This window comes from Bubalus kerabau, chromosome 1, assembly GCF_029407905.1.
Source record: "Bubalus kerabau isolate K-KA32 ecotype Philippines breed swamp buffalo chromosome 1, PCC_UOA_SB_1v2, whole genome shotgun sequence".
Lineage (NCBI taxonomy): Eukaryota > Metazoa > Chordata > Mammalia > Artiodactyla > Bovidae > Bubalus > Bubalus kerabau.
Genome location: NC_073624.1, coordinates 159,766,640 through 159,786,347, shown reverse-complemented (window position 1 = coordinate 159,786,347; position 19,708 = coordinate 159,766,640). Strand labels below are relative to the sequence as shown.

Genomic DNA, 19,708 nt, shown 5'->3' with positions numbered 1-19,708 from the left:
AACCACAATTTGTGGTATATGCCCAAGTGATTTGAAAATGTATGCCCATAAACCACTATTTGTAGCAGCCTTATTCTTAATAGCCAAGATTTGGAAGCAACCCAGATATCCTTCTTTAAGGAACTGATAAATAACCTATAGTTTGTCCAGACAGTGGAATATAGGAATCTTAAGTGCTTATTACTAATACCAAGTGAAATATACTGATCTAAAAATGCTATGTACCATGTGATTCCAACTATGTAACATTCTGGAAAAGACAAAACTATAGAGACATTAAAAAATCAGTGGTTGTCAGAGGCTGGGGGGAGAGAATTAGGGATAAATAGGTGGAGGATCTTTAGAGCCGTGTAACTATTCTATATGAAGCTACAGTGGTGGAAACATGTCATTGTACTTTTGTCTAAACCTATGTAGTGTGCAGCACAAAGAGTGAGCCCCAATGTAAGCTATGGACTATGGGTGATAAGGATGTGTCAGTGTTGCATTGATTATAATAAATACACTATTCTGATAGGAGTATGTTACTGCTGGGGGTGGCTGTGTATATGTACAGGTAGGAGTATATGGCAAATCTCTGTACCTTTCTCTCCATTTTTCTGTGAACCTAAAACTATTCCAAAGCATGAAATCTTTAAAAAGGGAGAGAATGTGAAAGTTAAAATTAATTACTAACAAAAATATAAAGATCTTAATTTATTCAATGAATATTTATTTGATGAATATTTATTTTAGTGTTAGTCACTCAGTTGTGTCTACTCTTTGTGACCCCAAGAACAGTATGTAGCCTGCCAGACTCCTCTGTCCATGGAATTATCCAGATCGGACTACTGAAGTGGATAACCATTCCCTTCTCCAGGGGATCTTCCCGAACCAGGGATAGAACCTCGGTTTCTCACTTTGCAGGCAGATTCTTTATTTGTTATTGTTCAATCGCTGGGTTGTGTCTAACTCTTTGAAACCCCATGGACTCCAGCCATTAGCTCCCTGTGCTTTACTATCTCCTGGAGTTTTCTCAAATTCATGTCCATTGAGTCAGTGATGCTATCTTACCATCTCATCCTCTGCCACCTCTTTCTCCTTTTGCCTTCAATCTTTCCCAGCATCGGGTCTTCTCTAATGAGTTGTCTCTTTGCATCAGGTGACCAAAGCTTCAGCTTTAGCATCAGTCCTTCCAATGAATATTCAGGACTGATTTCCTTTAAGATCAACTGGTTTGATCTCCTTGCTGTTCGAGACACTGTCAATAGTCTTCACACCACAGTTCGAAAGGATCAGTTCTTTAGTGCTCAGCCTTCTTTATGGTCCAACTCTCACATTCGCACATGACTACTGGAAAAACCATAACTCTGACTATACAGACCTTTGTCAGCAAAGTGATGTCTTTGCTTCTTAATATGCTCTCTAGGTTTGTCATTCCAAGGAGTAATCATCTTTTAATTTCATGGCTGAAGTCCACAGTGATTTTGGAGACCAACAAAAGAAAAGAAAATCTGTCACTGCTTCCACTTTTTCCCCTTCTATTTGGCATGAAGTGATGGGACTGGATGCCATGACCTTAGTTTTTTGACTGTTGAGTTTTAAGCAAGCTTTTCACCTTCATCTTTAACCCATATCAAGAGACTCTTTAGTTCCTCTTCACTTTCTGCTATTAGTTGGTATAATCTGGATATTTTTTCAGTTCAGTTCAGTCACTCAGTTGTGTCCAGCTCTTTGTGACTTCACGAACTGCAGCATGCCAGGCTTCCCTGTCCATCACCAACTCCTGGAGCTTGCTCAAACTCATGTCCATCGAGTTGGTGATGCCATCCAACCATCTCATCCTCTGTCGTTCCCTTCTCCCACCTTCAATCTTTCCCAACCTCAGGGTCTTTTCAAATGAGTCAGTTCTTCACATCAGGTGGACAAAGTATTGGAGCTTCAGTTTCAGCATCAGTCCTTCCAATGAATATTCAGGACTGATTCTTTTAGGATTGACTTGTTTGATCTCCTTGCAGTCCAAGGGACTCTCAAGAGTTTTCTCCATGCCACAGTTCTAAAGCATCATTCCTTGGTGCTCAGCTTTCTTTATGATTCAACTCTCACATCCATACACAACTACTCAAAAAACCATAGCTTTGACAAGACAGACCTTTGTGGGCAAAGTAATGTCTCTGCTTTTTAATATGCTGTCTATGTTGGCCATAGTTGGATATCTGAGGTTGTTGATATTTTTCCCGGCTATCTTGATTCCAGCTTATGACTCATCCAGCATTCATCTTTCATTTCAGACTCTTTTTGTTGACTTTGTGGGCTACTCTATTTCTTCTAAGGGATTCTTGCCCACAGTAGTAGATATAATGTTCATCTGAATTAAATTTGTTCATTCCTGTCTGTTTTAGTTCACTGATTCCTAAGATACCGATATTCACTCTTGCCATCTCCTACTTGACCACATGCAATTTTTACCTTGATTCATGGACCTGACATTCCAGGTTCCTCTGCAGTATTGTTCTTTATGCCATTGAACTTTACTTTCACCACCAGATACATCCACAGCTGAGTGTCATTTCCATTCTGGCCCAGCTGCTTCATTCTTCCTGAAGCTATTAGTAATTGCTCTCTGCTCATCCCAGTAGCATATTGGACACTTTCCGACCTGGGGGCTCATCTTCTAGTGTCATATGTTTTTGCCTTTTCATACTGTTCATGGGTTTCTCATGGCAATAACACTGTAGTGGTTTGCCATTCCCTCTTCCAGTGGACCACATTTTGTTAGAACTCTTAACCATGACCTGTCCACCTTGGGTGACCCTGCATGCCATGGCTCACAGCCTCACTGAGTTATGCAAGCCCCTTTGCTATGACAAGGCTGTAATCCATGAAGGGAATTTGCTTATTTAATATAAATAAATGTTCTAGGCTCTAAATGGAAAAGTCTTGAGTTAAAAAAGTCAAATTCTTCTCAACATGGAACTTAACATATAGTTTGAGGAAACACATAATAAACCATCATTAAGGATGCATCTGTTGGAATCAAAAGTTAAAAGAGAAAAATAATCAGAGCAAGCATACCAGGGAAAGGGTAGGTGTCTCTGTTTTACCAGAAGCTGATTAGATGGTGAATTTGATGCTGTTAGTGCCACACACTAATCCCTAATCCAGTGCTTAGGCAGAGGAGAAAGTCAATGATGAGTGTCAGTTATGGCCTTAGTATCAACTCTCAGGGGGTTCAGAGTAAAGGCTGTAGTTTATCCCACTAACCCAGGGTCTTCTATATTTTCCCAGAAGATGAGACCAACTGTATAAGTTCACTTTCTCCATCTCTCCAGGCACAGTTTAAGGTGAATAGGAGGTGTATGTGAGCAGTGCAAGGAGCGGGGGTTAGGGTGGGGGTGTTTGAATTAGATATTGTTGGTGTTTTCCTAATATTCCCTTTAGAAGCTGGTTGCTGCCATATTGTGTAATAACAACTCACAGCTGCCTTCTTTTCTAGAAAATGTCTCTTAAACAACTGCAAGCTACCTAGTCTGTGAGGCAACCCCTTGTTCATAGGGAGAGATTTTAGCCAAGGAGTAACTGAGATGCGGTTGAGAGAATAGATCCCATTCTCTCACAGTGGACTGATTCTATGGAGTAATTTGTGCCACAGAGCTTCCTGATTTGAACTGGGGGTACTGTAGTGCTTTGCCTCAACTTAGGACAAATATGAAGTGTCAGTCTAACTCCAAAGCTCCTCTTAAGATTGGCGGAGGGGTTAGTTGCAATCATAGTATGGATTCCCTTCTTCCTCTCTGCCTGAATTTGAACATTTCACTTCCTTAGAAATACATTTCTTCAGAGTAGGCACCAATAAATCTTCTGCAATCTTTCATCTCAAAGTGTGTTTGCAGGAAACCAAAACACTGTGGGCACAAGCCAGAAGGACTCTTGCTCACACCATGTCTTTGTTTAGATGTTCCCCATCTTTATTTGGCTTCCTTCCCTCGCCTTCTCCTGAGAGAATATGCTCAAGAAATAACTCAAACAAAACTGCCTCCAGCTCTACTTTTAGGAAACTCATATAAAATAGATAATATTTGATTCATGACTTGAACAAAGGAGAAAATTTTTAAAATCCTGTGTGTTTAGAGAATATCCGGCAAACAGAATGGCAAGTAAATTAGATGAAAAATCCTATGTTAAAAGAACAACTAGAAGGAAAGTATGACAAGAGCAGAGTCAGTGAAGTGAGAAATGGAAGTTAAAAAAAAACAAAACACCTTGTGGATCTTTGAAAGATTTAGCCAAATAATTATGGAAAGACATTGGAAGAACTGAAGGTAAGAAGTTGGCTGATGTATTTTATATTTTTAAAGGATTATCTTTGCTGTAGTTAGGTGACTAGACTATATAGAAGGGCAAGGGTAAAATGCAAAACCCTATCAGTGTGTGTGTGTGTAAATTAATCAGTTCATTAAAAGATTATTCTCATATAAGATTATTTCCTGAGTACAAAAATGGTTGGCCAGCATCAGGAAGTCTATAAATCAAATTTACAATTTAAATAAATTGAAGAAGAAAAAATATGCCCATCTCATTAAATCCAAAAAAGGATGAAAAAGTTCACAGAATATTTATGTTAATTATTTTTGCTAGCTAAGATTTCAAGATGATATATAAATTTTGATTAATGTTAAATCTTAGAGATACAAAACAAATATATTAAATGCTGTAAATGAATGTATTTTAGGCTACTTCAGCTCAGTTCAGTTCAGTCGCTCAGTCATGTACGACTCTTTGTGACCCCATGAATCACAGCACTCCAGGCTTCCCTGTCCATCACCAACTCCCGGAGTTCACCCAAACTCATGTCCATCGAGTTGGTGATGCCATCCAGCCATCTCATCCTCTGTCGTCCCCTTCTCCTCCTGCCCCCAATCCCTCCCAGCATCAGGGTCTTTTCCAGCGAGTCAACTCTTCGCATGAGGTGGCCAAAGTACTGGAGTTTCAGCTTAAGCATCATTCCTTCCAATGAACACCCAGGACTGATTCCTTTAGGATGGACTGGTTGGATCTCCTTGCAGGCCAAGGGACTCTAAAGAGTCTTCTCCAACACCACAGTTCAAAGCCATCAATTCTTCAGTGCTCAGCTTTCTTTTTAGTCCAACTCTCAATCCATACATGACCACTGGAAAAACCATAGCCTTGACTAGACGGATCTTTGTTGGCAAAGTAATATCTCTGCTTTTGAACATGCTATCTAGGTTGGTCATAACTTTCCTCCCAAGGAGTAAGCGTCTTTAAATTTCATGGCTGCAGTCACCATCTACAGTGATTTTGGAGCCCCCCAAAAATAAAGTCTGACACTGTTTCCCCATTTATTTGCCATGAAGTGATGGGAGCAGATGCCATGATCTTAGTTTTCTGAATGTTGAGCTAAGCCAATTTTTTCACTCTCCTCTTTCACTTTCATCAAGAGGCTACTTAGTAACCAAATATTGCTCCAAGATTGCTCCAAGATTGCTCCAAGATCTCAGGAACTAAACATAATAAACTTTTAGTTCTTGCTCATATCATATACTTCTATGAGTTGGCCAGCTCTCCTGAGCTGTTAGCCTGTATGCTGAGATCCTACCAGAGATGCTGTTTCCTTCCACCTTTTGACTCCACCCAGGACAAATGGCACCCAACTCCAGTACTTTTGCTTGGAAAATCCCATGGACGGAGAAGCCTGGTAGGCTGCAGTCCATGGGGTCACTAGAGTTGGACACAACTGAGCGACTTCACTTTCACTTTTCACTTTCATACATTGGAGAAGGAAATGGCAACCCACTCCAGTGTTCGTGCCTGGAGAATCCCAGGGACGGGGAAGCCTGGTGGGCTCCCGTCTATGGGGTTGCACAGAGTCGGACACGACTGAAGCAACTTAGCAGCAGCAGCAGCAGGACCTATAAGAGAGCTCTTAGAATCTTATTCTCAGATTCTCTGCAAATAGATACACAGTGAGAAAGAGTGGAACATTGAAGGGAGCATCTTATAGTTAGTCCAGGAAGTGATAAGTATGACTCCCAGTAATATTATATTGACTATAGCTCATGGCCACTAGTCCCCATTCTAATAGTAGTTTAGGTTGGAAAATATAATCCATAATCTTCATGTGTGCCTAAGAAAAAGAAATTGATAAGCATCTGTCCAGTTTCTGCCAGGAATGACAAAACTATAGACATAGTTTCTTTTACATCAGAAATAAGTACACTTGCTATTCTTAACATTGTTCTGATAGTTTGAACCAATGTAATAGAGCAAGAAACATGAATAGAAATATGTAAAGATAAAAAGGTGAGATGTATATATTTATTTTAATTCACTGATTATTATGTGAGTTATATATATTATATACATTCAGCAATGGAAATATACAATATCTATTTCTTAGAATCAATAGTACTTTTAAAAATACCAGATATAATCAACTTGAAAATTGTATAGGTACATGCTTTCATCTATAATACTAACTAAAAAATTGTAAAGAATCTTGGAATTAGCTTAAAAATATACAGGACACTTGTAGATAAACTTGAAACTCTCATAAAGAGTATAAAAAAATCTAAAAAAATGCCAAAATAATAGTTTATCAGCACTATATATGACATGCATAAGTATTATAGTAATGTTCAATTTTCTCCAAATAATTTATTACAATCACAATCAGCTAAGTTTTAAATATATCTATTGATACACATACATATACATATCCACCCACATATTAGATTAGAAATCCATGGGGAAATAAATCAATTTTGAAAAAAAATGGACAAAGTGGTGAGATAAGTATATTAGATATTAATGCATATTAGAAACTCATTGTTGAAAATATTAGATAATTAACACAACTATGATGTGTAGACCAATGGCATAGGATAGAAAACTCAGACAAAGATCAATGTATGCTGGAAATTGATGTATAATAAAACTAACATCACTTTTATTTTTAATTATAGAATTAAATAATAAAGTAATTTAAGCAGAATTAAAAAACTCTTTGGAAAGGGTGGTTTTCAGTAAAGTAACTCACTATAGGATAAAAAGAAATAGTTCCAATTTTACACCAGATACAATGATGGATTAAAAATCAAAATATAAAAAATATATAAATTGAACAAAGAAATATAGGATAACATTTTTATTACTTTCTGGCAGGAAAGAACTTACCAAAGATATCTATTAACATTTTATTTCAAAATTAAGTGTTTCTGTTCAACAGAGGACAACATTAACACAGTTAGTGAGAGATAAATAACATCTGGAATATGAAAAATATTTTCCAAAACACCGAAAAAACTCAAAACAGGAAAATGATAAGTATAGTTAAAGTTAGGAACAGGAAGCAAAAGGGGAAATAACAATTTTTTTCTATAAGCATTTGAGAAGATACATTCATTTATAGGAAAAGAAATATAAATTAAAACAATGGAATATGACTTTAAACCAATCTTACTGGAAAAATTGTAAAAATCAGATAATTCTGTATTTTCTGGTATTTGACAAAACTACACAGATTAAGAGGGAACGATTCCTATAGACTGTCCTTACTTCAGACATCAACCATGAGTTCAGAAGTCATGGTGGGCTATCCTCACTTCCAGATAGCTGACTACAAATCTGAAATTCTCACAGACTTCCTCATATTCAAGAATTTGCTAAAATAGTCTATAGAACTCTGGAAATTTTATATACTTATATATTTACAATTACAGTTTTATTATGGAAAGTGATATATATCAGAATCAGCCAAAGAGAGAGATGGATAGGGAGAGGTTAGGGAGAGGTTAGGGAGAGCTTCAGATATGAGGCTTCCACTGTGCCCAGGGACATGTTTCTCTCCTGGCACTTTGATGTGTGCTGATACGTAGAGTATTGCCAACTAGGGAAACTCATCCAGCTTCTGGAATCCAGAGCTTTTAGTGAGGCTTCATTACATGGGCACACGTGATTGCATCACTGGCCAGGAGTCTGAACACAATCTCCAGCCCCTCTTCCCTTCTTAGAGGCTGGGCTGATATCACATGGCTAAAAATTTCAGCCCTCTAGTCACATGAATAATTTTTTGGGGGTAGGCAATCCCAATCCCAAGTCATCTGTTAGCATAAACTATCAGATGTGTGGTCCCAGGGATTCCCCATAAATAACAGATAACTCATCACTCAGATAATTCTAAAGATTAAGAGTTCATCTCCCAGGAATAGAAGGCAAGACAAATTCTTTTTCACACACAAATCTTGTCAGGGAAACAGGAACTCTTACAAAGAGATGATAGGAATGCAGACTGGCTACCCTAGCTGAGAGACAAACATAAAGTACTTATGCTAACTGTATATAGGCAAAAAGTATTACTTAGAAATACCACTCTTGGACATATATTCCAAGGAAATTCTCAAAGTGATTCATAAGTAATATGTGTTAGGTTTTTCCCAATAGTGTTGTTTCAAGTGCCTGGCTTGGAGACAATTTTTGAGTTCATATGAGGCAAATAAACACAATGTGTATGCAGCAGTTGTAGCAATTATGTAGCAGTAACATGAATTTATATTTAGCACATAGGGCTGTATAAACAAAAAGTGAAACTAAGCTCTACAGTAATTTTATACCTTAAGAACACAGCAACAGCAATAGCTGCATGCTTGACAAGAATAGCTTAAAATTCAAGAATGTATAGAAAACACTTTGAAACTCCCTCTGTTTGGGGGTGGGTGGCAAATCACATAGAGATGGATATAAAAGGAGGAGATTATAAATGAACTGTGAGCAGTCCTTGGTGGACCAATGATAGTCATAAACATCTATTTCTGCTTTATTGACTATGCCAAAGCCTTTGATTGTGTGGATCACAATAAACTGGAAAATTCTTCAAGAGATGGGAATACCAGACCACCTGACCTGCCTCTTGAGAAACCTATATGCAGGTCAGGAAGCAACAGTTAGAACTGGACATGGAACAATAGACTGGTTCCAAATAGGAAAAGGAGTACGTCAAGGCTGTATGTTGTCACCCTGCTTATTCAACTTATATGCAGAGTACATCATGAGAAACGCTGGGCTGGAGGAAGCATAAGCTGGAATCAAGATTGCTGGGAGAAATATCAATAACCTCAGATATGCAGATGGCACCACCCTTATGGCAGATAGTGAAGAAGAACTAAAGAGCCTCTTGATAAAAGTGAAATAGGAGAGTGAAAACTTTGGCTTAAAGCTCAACATTCAGAAAATGAAGATCATGGCATCTGGTCCCATCACTTCATGGGAAATAGAGGGGGAAACTGAAAAGGGTGGCTGACTTTATTTTTCTGTTCTCCAAAATCACTGAAGATGGTGATTGCAGCCATGAAACTAAAAGACGCTTACTCCTTGGAAGGAAAGTTATGACCAACCTAGATAGCATATTCAAAAGCAGAGACATTACTTTGCCAACAAAGGTCTGTCTTGTCAAGGCTATGGTTTTTCCAGTGGTCATGTATGGATGTGAGAGTTGGACTGTTAAGAAAACTGAGCACCAAAGAATTGATGCTTTTGAACTGTGGTGTTGGAGAAGACTCTTGAGAGTCCCTTGGGCTGCAAGGAGATCCAACCAGTCCATCCTAAAGGAGATCAGTCCTGGGTGTTCATTGGTAGGACTGATTTTGAAGCTGAAACTCCAATACTTTGACCCCCTGATGCAAAGAGCTGACTCATTGGTAAAGATCCTGATGCTGGAAAAGATTGACGGCAGGAGGAGAAGGGGATGACAGAGAATGAGATGGATGGATGGCATCACCGGCTCAACAGCCATGGATTTGGGAGGACTCTAGGAGTTGGTGATGGACAGGGAGGCCTGGCGTGCTGCGGTTCATGGGGTTGCAAACAGTTGGACACGACTAAGCAACTGAGGAGAAGGCAATGGCACCCCACTCCAGTACTCTTGCCTGGAAAATCCCATGGATGGAGGAGCCTGGTAGGCTGCAGTCCATGGGTTTGCTAAGAGTCGGACATGACTGAGCGACTTCACTTTTACTTTTCACTTTCCTGCATTGGAGAAGGAAATGGCAACCCACTCCAGTGTTCTTGCCTGGAGAATCCCAGGGATGGGGGAGCCTGGTGGGCTGCCATCTATGGGGTCGCACAGAGTCGGACACGACTGAAGTGACTTAGCAGCTTAGCAGAGCAACTGAACTGAACTGAATGAACTAAGTGTGGTCAACACTGATTTTATGATTTTAAAAAAAGGGCACTCCTATCTCCATTTTCTTTAGGCTAAGAATTGATTTAATAAACTAGAAGTGTGATTATGGGTGTGAAAGAAATTTGTAAATTCATTCATTTAAATATTTACTGAACACCTATTAAGTGCCAACATTCTACAACATGTTAAGGATAAAATGGAAATCTCAGTCTCAGCCCTTAAAGACCCTGGATTCCTTGGGTATACAGACTTGTACACCAGCCTTTCGAATACAATGAGACTCTGCAAGAACTACACAAATGTAAGGGAACTGTTGTGTTCTCTCTCCGGACCACATATTATTTCATCACATACACTGTACTTTCATAGCCATGACACTAATTGTACTCTTTCCAGTTGCTCATTTTTTTGATTGCTTGAGGACAGGTATCTGGTCTATCTTGCTTGTTATAGTATCATAAGTGTCTTACACAAAGCATAGGATCTAGTCAGTACTCCTTAGATATTCATAAAATAAATAAGTATACAATTGGCCCCTGGAGAAAATTTCAGAAGTATAATTCTGTTTCATTAGAATTTATTTCAATCAAAACAAACATGGTTGATGATACAAAAGAAACTAATAATGGTTGAGAAGTTAAAGTAAATTTTTTGTTGTTTTTACCACTACCCCAGGATGTGAAAATTCTGAATTTTAACCATTGTCATTTAATGCTGTTGTTCATTATTACTAAATTGCCATTCTAGAGTATGATGTCATTCTGTAATTTATCTTATTTTCTTTGCCTGCTTTAAAGAACATTTTCAATGCCCACTTGGAGTCAGGCTATGGCATTAATTGCTGAGGATCAAGAAATGGCTAAAAACACACACTGTTTCTAAGGATCTCATAGTCCACTGATGGTGACATGTACATGAATTCATTCAAAATATTCAGGTATGCAGAAAGTGGTGCAAGAAAATAGAGAAGGAAATGAAATTTGCGATGCAGTCGAAGAAACCAACAGCTACCCACAGAAAAGATGATATCTGAGTTAGATCTTAAAAGGAATATAGGAGTTTGCCATCTGGACAATTGGAAAAAGGCATCCAGGAAGTGTAAACAATGTATTTAGAAAATAATATCAGGGGAAAAGCATTATATCTCAGGAACCTGGAGAAATCAAGTGTGGCTAAAACATAGGTTTGTTGTGTGTCAAACTCAGGGTGAGCCTGCAAACACCATGTGGACCCCAGTTCTGGAGAGTGGAGTTTGAAGTTTATTTAATGAGCAGTTGGAAGCTTCCTGGTGGCTCAGAGGTTAAAGCGTCTGCCTCCAATGTGAGAGACCCGGTTTGATCCCTGGGTTGGAAGACCCCCTGGAGAAGGAAATGGCAACCCACTCCGTATTCTTGCCTGGAGAATCCTATGGTTGGAGGAGCTTGGTAGGGTACAGTCCATAGGGTCTCAAACAGTCGGATACGACTGAGTGACTTCATGTTGGAAGTGATCAGCAGCTTTAAAATTCTTTCATTTCTTTTCTTTCTAGAGTTGTAGCTTCCTAACTCACGAAGTTTCTGGTTCATGGGAAAGCAGACTTTAAAACTACGTGTAAAAAGGTTGAGTTCATACATCAACTAATCTCTTTTCAACCACATATTAGCACTTGGTTTTGGCTTATAGATCTAATTTCTTGCAGAACACTCTTTGATGTTCGTATTCTTATTTAGAGTTAAATATCCCAGAGCCACAGTGTTTGCTGAATCAGGAATATAACTAAACTATCAATATCTCAACTTGACAAAATCCATATTTAAACACTTGTATTCTGCTGAAGACATTAAAATTCTCTGTGGAGAATGGAAATTTGTTGCACATATATATGGTAGAGTAAATTAAATTAAAAAAGTAATGTGAGGCTGCAAACTCAAGATAAATGGTGTATAAATCCAGATATTAAATTAAATGTTTCACTGGGCAATGATGAAGTGTTATACATTTTCTCTCTCCTCATGTATAAGAAATTGATTAGCTAAATTTCAAATACACAAGGTAACTGACTGATAACTCATTTTGCATAATTCCTGAAAGGGTACATAAGACACATGACAAAAGTTAACCATGATCTTAACTCAAAAAGCAATTTCTATTGTATATTTTACTTGTGAGCTGTGAGGATGCAAGAATTATGGAAAAACAGTAAGAACATTTCAGAAGCAATAACCTAATAAGGAGTTGCTTATTTTAATTGTCCTGCCTATTCTGTTAACATATATATTTAGGCAATATGAATATAAAATATCAGCATTTTTGGTGTCTTATTTTAAAAGAAATATGTGGTAACAATTGAGTATGCATTATCTCACTGTAAATCTTTTAAGATATTTCTATGTGTAAGCTGCTAACTCTAGAGTCAGTCTTATAGAACAATAATATTAGAGATATTGGTGGAGTGGGTAATAGGAAAGTAACAGTCTCTTTGCTCTCCTAGCAACCAATGATACACAGTTTGGGTGTAAATATGGCAGTCCCTTACTTTCAGCGAGGCAATTTGAGCTCATTTATTTAACTCTCTTCTTTCCAAAGTTCTTGTGAAATGAGTAAAAAATATGAAATATTAATAAATGTGTGAACATATGTGTTGTTAATAATGCAAGGTTTTAGACATCAAACAATAGGTTCCAAATTCAAGAATTGAGTGTAAGTGGTAACCCACTACATTACATAACACAGAACAAGACTGTGTGGAAAGGAAATTAAAGGAGTCCCCTGTGGATCTGGATTCATAGGAACAAACACAAAGAAACAAATTGGAAGCAGCAGGAACTGAGAGTCGTGTGAAACTGGGGTGGTGAACTGAGGGTAACTTGAATGACTTGAACAGTTTCTGACTGTACCACATCAACAACAAACCAATTTACCCTGGCACGTTTGATGATTATTCTTTTAACACAAATAAATAGCTTAGTAAACACGGAAGATTGCTACAGCCAACTCCTAAAGGCTTAAAGAAAGAGGAACAGCTCTCAGCTGCCTCAGGCATGGTTAGCAAACCCATGTGCTCCCCAGTTGGGCGTCCCTCCCTCTGTGTTCATCACAGCTGTCTAGAATACCTACAGCCAAATAAAACTGTAGGAAATACTAGGTTTCTCATTTTCCATCTACAGTTGCGCGAACAGGGTAAACACAGCAAACGTATGATGCAGTAAAGGAGTAAAATGAAGAATCGTATGAGGATTCAGAGGAAATAACCTGTTGTGAAATTATTTTAAGAAACAGTAAAACAGAAGAAAAACTCTAATTTGTATTAAGATAGAATATTTTGCATCTTTAAGGTAAAAATAATAAAATCATGAATGTGATAATTTTTAAACTTTAGGAATCATGAGCAAGAAACAACTCAAAGACATGCTAGACAAGTCTCATGGCTCACTTTCTCATGTCCTCATTTCCCTCAGGTGTCAGCTCCAAGATTGTCTTCTCTGTATGACCTTTCTGAACTTTCTTTCCTAAGCTTCAAGTCCATTCTTAGACTGTTCTGTGTTTTGTTCTTGTCACTTTGTAACATGAAATTTATTTACTTGCTTACTGCTTGCCTTCCTCTAAGGAAGACAAAGCTTTTTTTGGTTTGTTCATTGTTCTTTCACTTCATTATCAGAACCATCCATCGCACATTGCAGCTGCCCCAAAAATTATCTGTACAACAAAGGAATGAGAGCTAGTGAGAGAGCCCCTTTGACCACAGAGGCATTCCTAACTAAAATCTTGGCAATTGTCAAAGGAGTTAAACTGTCCTTCCAGAAATGAAGGAGCTTTGCTTATTTTAAGAAGTGTATTTCAAGGAATATCAAACTGTAAGCAAGGCCCAACTTTCCTAGTTCTTTAGGAATTATATTTTCATGTTAAATTGTCTTGAGCTCCTTACATAAAATCACATAAGCATCTCTGAATTTTCAGTATGGAAAGCCCTAAACTGGAGAAGGAGAAGGGGGCAACAGAGAATGAGATGTTTGGATAACATCATTGACTTAATGGACATGAGTTTGAGCAAACTCCAGGAAATAGTGAAGGACAGGGAAGCCTGGTATGCTACAGTCCATGGGTTTGCAAAGAGTCGGACACAGCTGAGCGACTGAACAACAACAAACTTCATGGGCCTCTAATGTACTTAGATTTGCTTTTATCATAGTAATCTTAACAGGGGATGCACATCAGAATCATCTCTAAATATCTGACACAGACTAACAAAAGACCAGGTCCTTCTAACAGCAACTGAAATCAAATTTCTAGGTAGGACCTAGGTATTTTCAAAAAGTCCCCCAAAGATCCTCATATAAAGCTAATGTTGAAATCCATTGCTTTACCACTTTCTCTCTTCCCCAAGACTTGCTACTGATTTTCCCTGCAAAAGACAGCTGATCTCATTCCTTGTACAGTTTTTCAGTGATGAGTTTTTCTAACAAAAATGCTACAAGGCAATAGACATATGAATCAGTATACCATGGAAATATCATTAAGTTCATGATACATCTGGCTTATACAAAGATTCAGGTTAAACAGCCCTGACCTTTCTACCTAGCTCAGAGTAATTCTATGTGCTCTAGTCTGTGTCCCAAGTATTGGCAATTAAGATCCTCCTTTACACCAAGTAAAGGACTGTGCTTTTTGAAAGCTTGAAATCTGCTTTAAGACTTTAGCTGAGCAAATGAGGACAGAGAAGATAACATTTCCATGGATACTGAAAGATAAAAGTCAAAGCACAGGAAAGGCAATGGCCCCGCTCATCTAAAGGCCAGATGGGGCATGAAGTGTCTCAAGTGAGGACCCACTGGAAGTGAGATGGTGAGCCCTGCTCCTTCATGGAACTTTCTTACAGCCAATGCACGCCACTCCATGGACATTTAGGGAGGCTGTCATTGATAATCTCAAATTTAAAACTTTCTTTAGCTATCCCTTCTCCATTTCTCTTTAGGAGCCTAGAATACTTCCTCGAAAATAGCAAACATAAAATAGCACCTTCATTCCTTTTCTTTGATGACAGAATGTGACTGTGGGACTGTCTCAGACCTGAGATGCACAAACAACCGTTTTACATAAGTCAGAGGGCAGGGAACAAATTTCAGTAACTTCATTTTACTCCTAATAAGCCTTTCTATTCATCTCCTTAAATTCTCAGTGAGGCATTGCACCAGTTAAGCTTTGGTAAGTTTATCCTGCGATGTGTCTAACATACATTTTGCAGTTCAGTCCTGTGCAAACTTACATATTTTATTTTTCAAGGAGCAATGTGGCAATGGGGAAACCCAACAATGCTTCCTGAATCACCCAGGCTGCTTACAAAAAATGTTAATTATTGGGCACAAATTACAGATAAATTGAGATCTTTAGGGTATAGAGTCTTCATCTCTATAAATCTAATGCACATAAATCTGAGCTTCAGTGAATTAAGGCAAGAGATAAATGGGATATTAAAATATAAATCCACAGATAGTTAAATGCATATGAAAACAATATGTATTCCATATGCTAAAATCTTCCATGATGATTAGGGCTTCCCTGGTGGCTCAGAGGTTAAAGCATCTGCCTGGGATGCGGGAGACCCAGGTTCAATCCCTGGGTTGGGAAGATCCCCTGGAGAAGGAAATGGCAACCCACTCCAGTACTCTTGCCTAGAGAATCCCATGGAGGGAGGAGCCTGGTAGGCTACAGTCCATGGGGTCGCAAAGACTCTGACACGACTGAGTGACTTCACTTTCATTTTCCATGATGATTACTGATTCAACAATTTCCCCATTTAATTCATTAATTATTTAAATCTTTAGAAATTATTTCATTAGGTGAAAACAAGTCTAGAATTGTTATAATTTTCTTATGCATTGACCCTTTTGTCATTATGTCTCTCTCTGTATCTGGTAATGAATGCTTTTTGCATTATACACTGATTTACTTTGGACTCTATTTTCATGAAAAAAGTTGGTCATTGTTTTACTTTCAGTTATTTTATGTCCTTATATTTAAAGTGTGTCTCTTTCAAACTGCTTAAGTTAGTTATATATATATATATACTACAATATGGTCTGCTCTAGTGGCTCAGACAGTAAATAATCCACCTTCAATGTGGGAGACCTGGGTTCAATCCCTGGGTTGGGAAGATCCCTTGGAGGAGAGCATGGCAACCCACGCCAGTGTCCTTGCCTGGAGAATCCCTATGAACAGAGGAAACTGGAGGGCTACAGCCCATGGGTGGGCTACAGCTCATGCAGAGTCAGACACAACTGAGCGACGAACCACATACTGCAATATGTATTTATGGTATTATAGGATGTATATTCAGTCTAACAAAACTCGTTCTTAGTTGGAATATTTACATTGAATGTAAACATTGATGTATTTGGTTTAAAACATATTTTATTATTTGCTCTTTATCTTACAAATTCTGTGCTTCTTTTTCTCTCTTTTCTTGTCTTCTATTGATCAGTGATTATTTCCATTTCTTCCCTCTATTGTACTTTTTATTGTCTAGTGCCCTTTCCGCAGTTTATTAGGAGTTCCATATTTTTTATCTTATTTTTCTTCCCCTCAAATTATACATATCATATACTTTACATATCAAAGTGTCAAGGAGTCCTCCTTCTCCTTCTCATGGATTCCACACAGAGGACTTTTTCTTTTTTTAATTTATTTATTTTAATTGGGGGCTAATTACTTTACAATATTGTATTGGTTTTGCCATACATTGATTTGAATCCGCCACAGTGTACACATGTTCCCCATCCTGAACCCGCCTCCCACCTCCCTCCCGTACCATCCCTCTGGGTCATCCCAGTGCACCAGCCCCGAGCACCCTGCATCATGCATTGAACCTGGACTGGTGATTCATATGTATATGATAATATACATGTTTCAATGCCATTCTCCCAAATCATCCCACCCTCGCCCTCTCCCAGAGTCCAAAAGACTGTTCTATACATCTGTGTCTCTTTTGCTGTCTCACATACAGGGTTATCGTTGGCATCTTTCTAAATTCCATATATATGCGTTAGTATACTGTATTGGTCTTATTCTTTCCGCCTTACTTCACTCTGTATAATAGGCTCCAGTTTCATCCACCTCATTAGAACTGATTCAAATGTATTCTTTTTAATGGCTGAGGACTGGAAAAGGTCAGTTTTCATTCCAATCCCAAAGAAAGGCAATGCCAAAGAATGCTCAAACTACCGCACAATTGCACTCATCTCACACGCTAGTAAAGTAATGCTCAAAATTCTCCAAGCCAGGCTTCAGCAATATGTGAACCGTGAACTTCCTGATGTTCAAGCTGGTTTTAGAAAAGGCAGAGGAACCAGAGATCAAATTGCTAACATCCGCTGGATCATGGAAAAAGCAAGAGAGTTCCAGGAAAACATCTATTTCTGCTTTATTGACTATGCCAAAGCCTTTGACTGTATGGATCACAATAAACTGTGGAAAATTCTCCAAGAGATGGGAATACCAGACCACCTGATCCGCCTCTTGAGAAATCTGTATGCAGGTCAGGAAGCAACAGTTAGAACTGGACATGGAACAGACTGGTTCCAAATAGGAAAAGGAGTTTGTCAAGGCTGTATATTGTCACCCTGTTTATTTAACTTATATGCAGAGTATATCATGAGAAAGTCTGGACTGGAAGAAGCACAAGCTGGAATCAAGATTGCCGGGAGAAATACCAATAGCCTCAGATATGCAGATGACACCACCCTTATGGCAGAAAGAGAAGAGGAACTCAAAAGCCTCTTGATGAAAGTGAAAGTGGAGAGTGAAAAAGTTGGCTTGAAGCTCAACATTCAGAAAATGAAGATCATGGCATCCGGTCCCATCACTTCATGGGAAATAGATGGGGAAACAGTGGAAACAGTGTCAGACTTTATTTTGGGGGGGCTCCAAAATCACTGCAGATGGTGACTGCAGCCATGAAATTAAAAGATGCTTCCTCCTTGGAAGGAAAGTTATGACCAACCTAGATAGCATATTCAAAAGCAGAGACATTACTTTGCCAACAAAGGTCCATCTAGTCAAGGCTTTGGTTTTTCCGGTGGTCATGTATGGATGTGAGAGTTGGACTGTGAAGAAGGCTGAGCGCTGAAGAATTGATGTTTTTGAACTGTGGTGTTGAAGACTCTTGAGAGTCCCTTGGATTGCAAGGAGATCCAACCAGTCCATTCTGAAGGAGATCAGCCCTGGGATTTCTTTGGAAGGAATGATGCTAAAGCTGAAACTCCAGTACTTTGGCCACCTCATACAAAGAGTTGATTCATTGGAAAAGACTTTCATGCTGGGAGGGATTGGGGGCAAGAGGAGAAGGGGACGACAGAGGATGAGATGGCTGGATGGCATCACTGACTCGATGGACGTGAGTCTGGGTGAACTCCTGGTGTTGGTGACAGACAGGGAGGCTTGGCGTGCTGTGATTCATGGGGTTGCAAAGAGTCGGACACGACTGAGCGATTAAATTGACTGAACTGAATATTCCATTGTGTATATGTACCACAGCTTTCTTATCCATTCATCTGCTGATGGACATCTAGGTTGCTTCCATGTCCTGGCTATTATAAACAGTGCTGCGATGAACATTGGGGTACATGTGTCTCTTTCAATTCTGGTTTCCTCGGTGTGTATGCCCAGCAGTGGGATTGCTGGGTCATATGGCAGTTCTATTTCCAGTTTTTTAAGGACTCTCCACACTGTTCTCCATAGTGGCTGTACTAGTTTGCATTCCCACCAACAGTATAAGAGGGTTCCCTTTTCTCCACACCCTCTCCAGCATTTATTGCTTGGAGACTTTTGGATCGCAGCCATTCTGACTGGCATGAAATGGTACCTCATAGTGGTTTTGATTTGCATTTCTCTGATAATGAGTGATGTTGAACATCTTTTCATGTGGTTGTTAGCCATCTGTATGTCTTCTTTAAAGAAATGTCTGTTTAGTTCTTTGGCCCATTTTTCGACTGGGTCGTTTATTTTTCTGGAATTGAGCTGGAGAAGTTGCTCGTATAATTTTGAGATTAATTCTTTGTCAGTTGCCTCATTTGCTATTATTTTCTCACATTCTGAAGGCTGCCTTTTCACCTTGCTTAGAGTTTCCTTTGTTGTGCAGAAGCTTTTAAATTTAATTAGGTCCCATTAGTTTATTTTTGCTTTTATTTCCATTCCTCTGGGAGGTGGGTCATAGAGGATCCTGCTTTGATGTATGTCAGAGAGTGTTTTGCCTATGTTCTGCTCTAGGAGTTTTATAGTTTCTGGTCTTACGTTTAGATCTTTAATCCATTTTGAGTTTATTTTTGTGTATGGTGTGAGAAAGTGTTCTAGTTTCATTCTTTTACAAGTGGTTGACCAGTTTTCCCAGCACCACTTGTTAAAGAGATTGTCTTTTCTCCATTGTATATTTTTGCTTCCTTTGTCAAAGATAAGGTGTCCATAGGTACATGGATTTATCTCTGAGCTTTCTATTTTGTTCCACTGATCTATATTTCTGTCTTTGTGCCAGTACCATACTGTCTTGATGACTGAAGTTTT

The 19,708-nt window shown here is 38.7% G+C and overlaps 1 non-coding gene across 1 annotated transcript; it reads left to right on the top strand.

Annotated features, from left to right (window-relative positions):
• The first annotated feature begins 15,709 nt into the window (after nt 1–15,709).
• TRNAP-GGG (transfer RNA proline (anticodon GGG)) lies at nt 15,710–15,781 on the top strand. Its single transcript has one exon. It is a non-coding gene; the product is annotated as a tRNA-Pro (tRNA).
• The last annotated feature ends 3,927 nt before the right edge of the window (nt 15,782–19,708 follow it).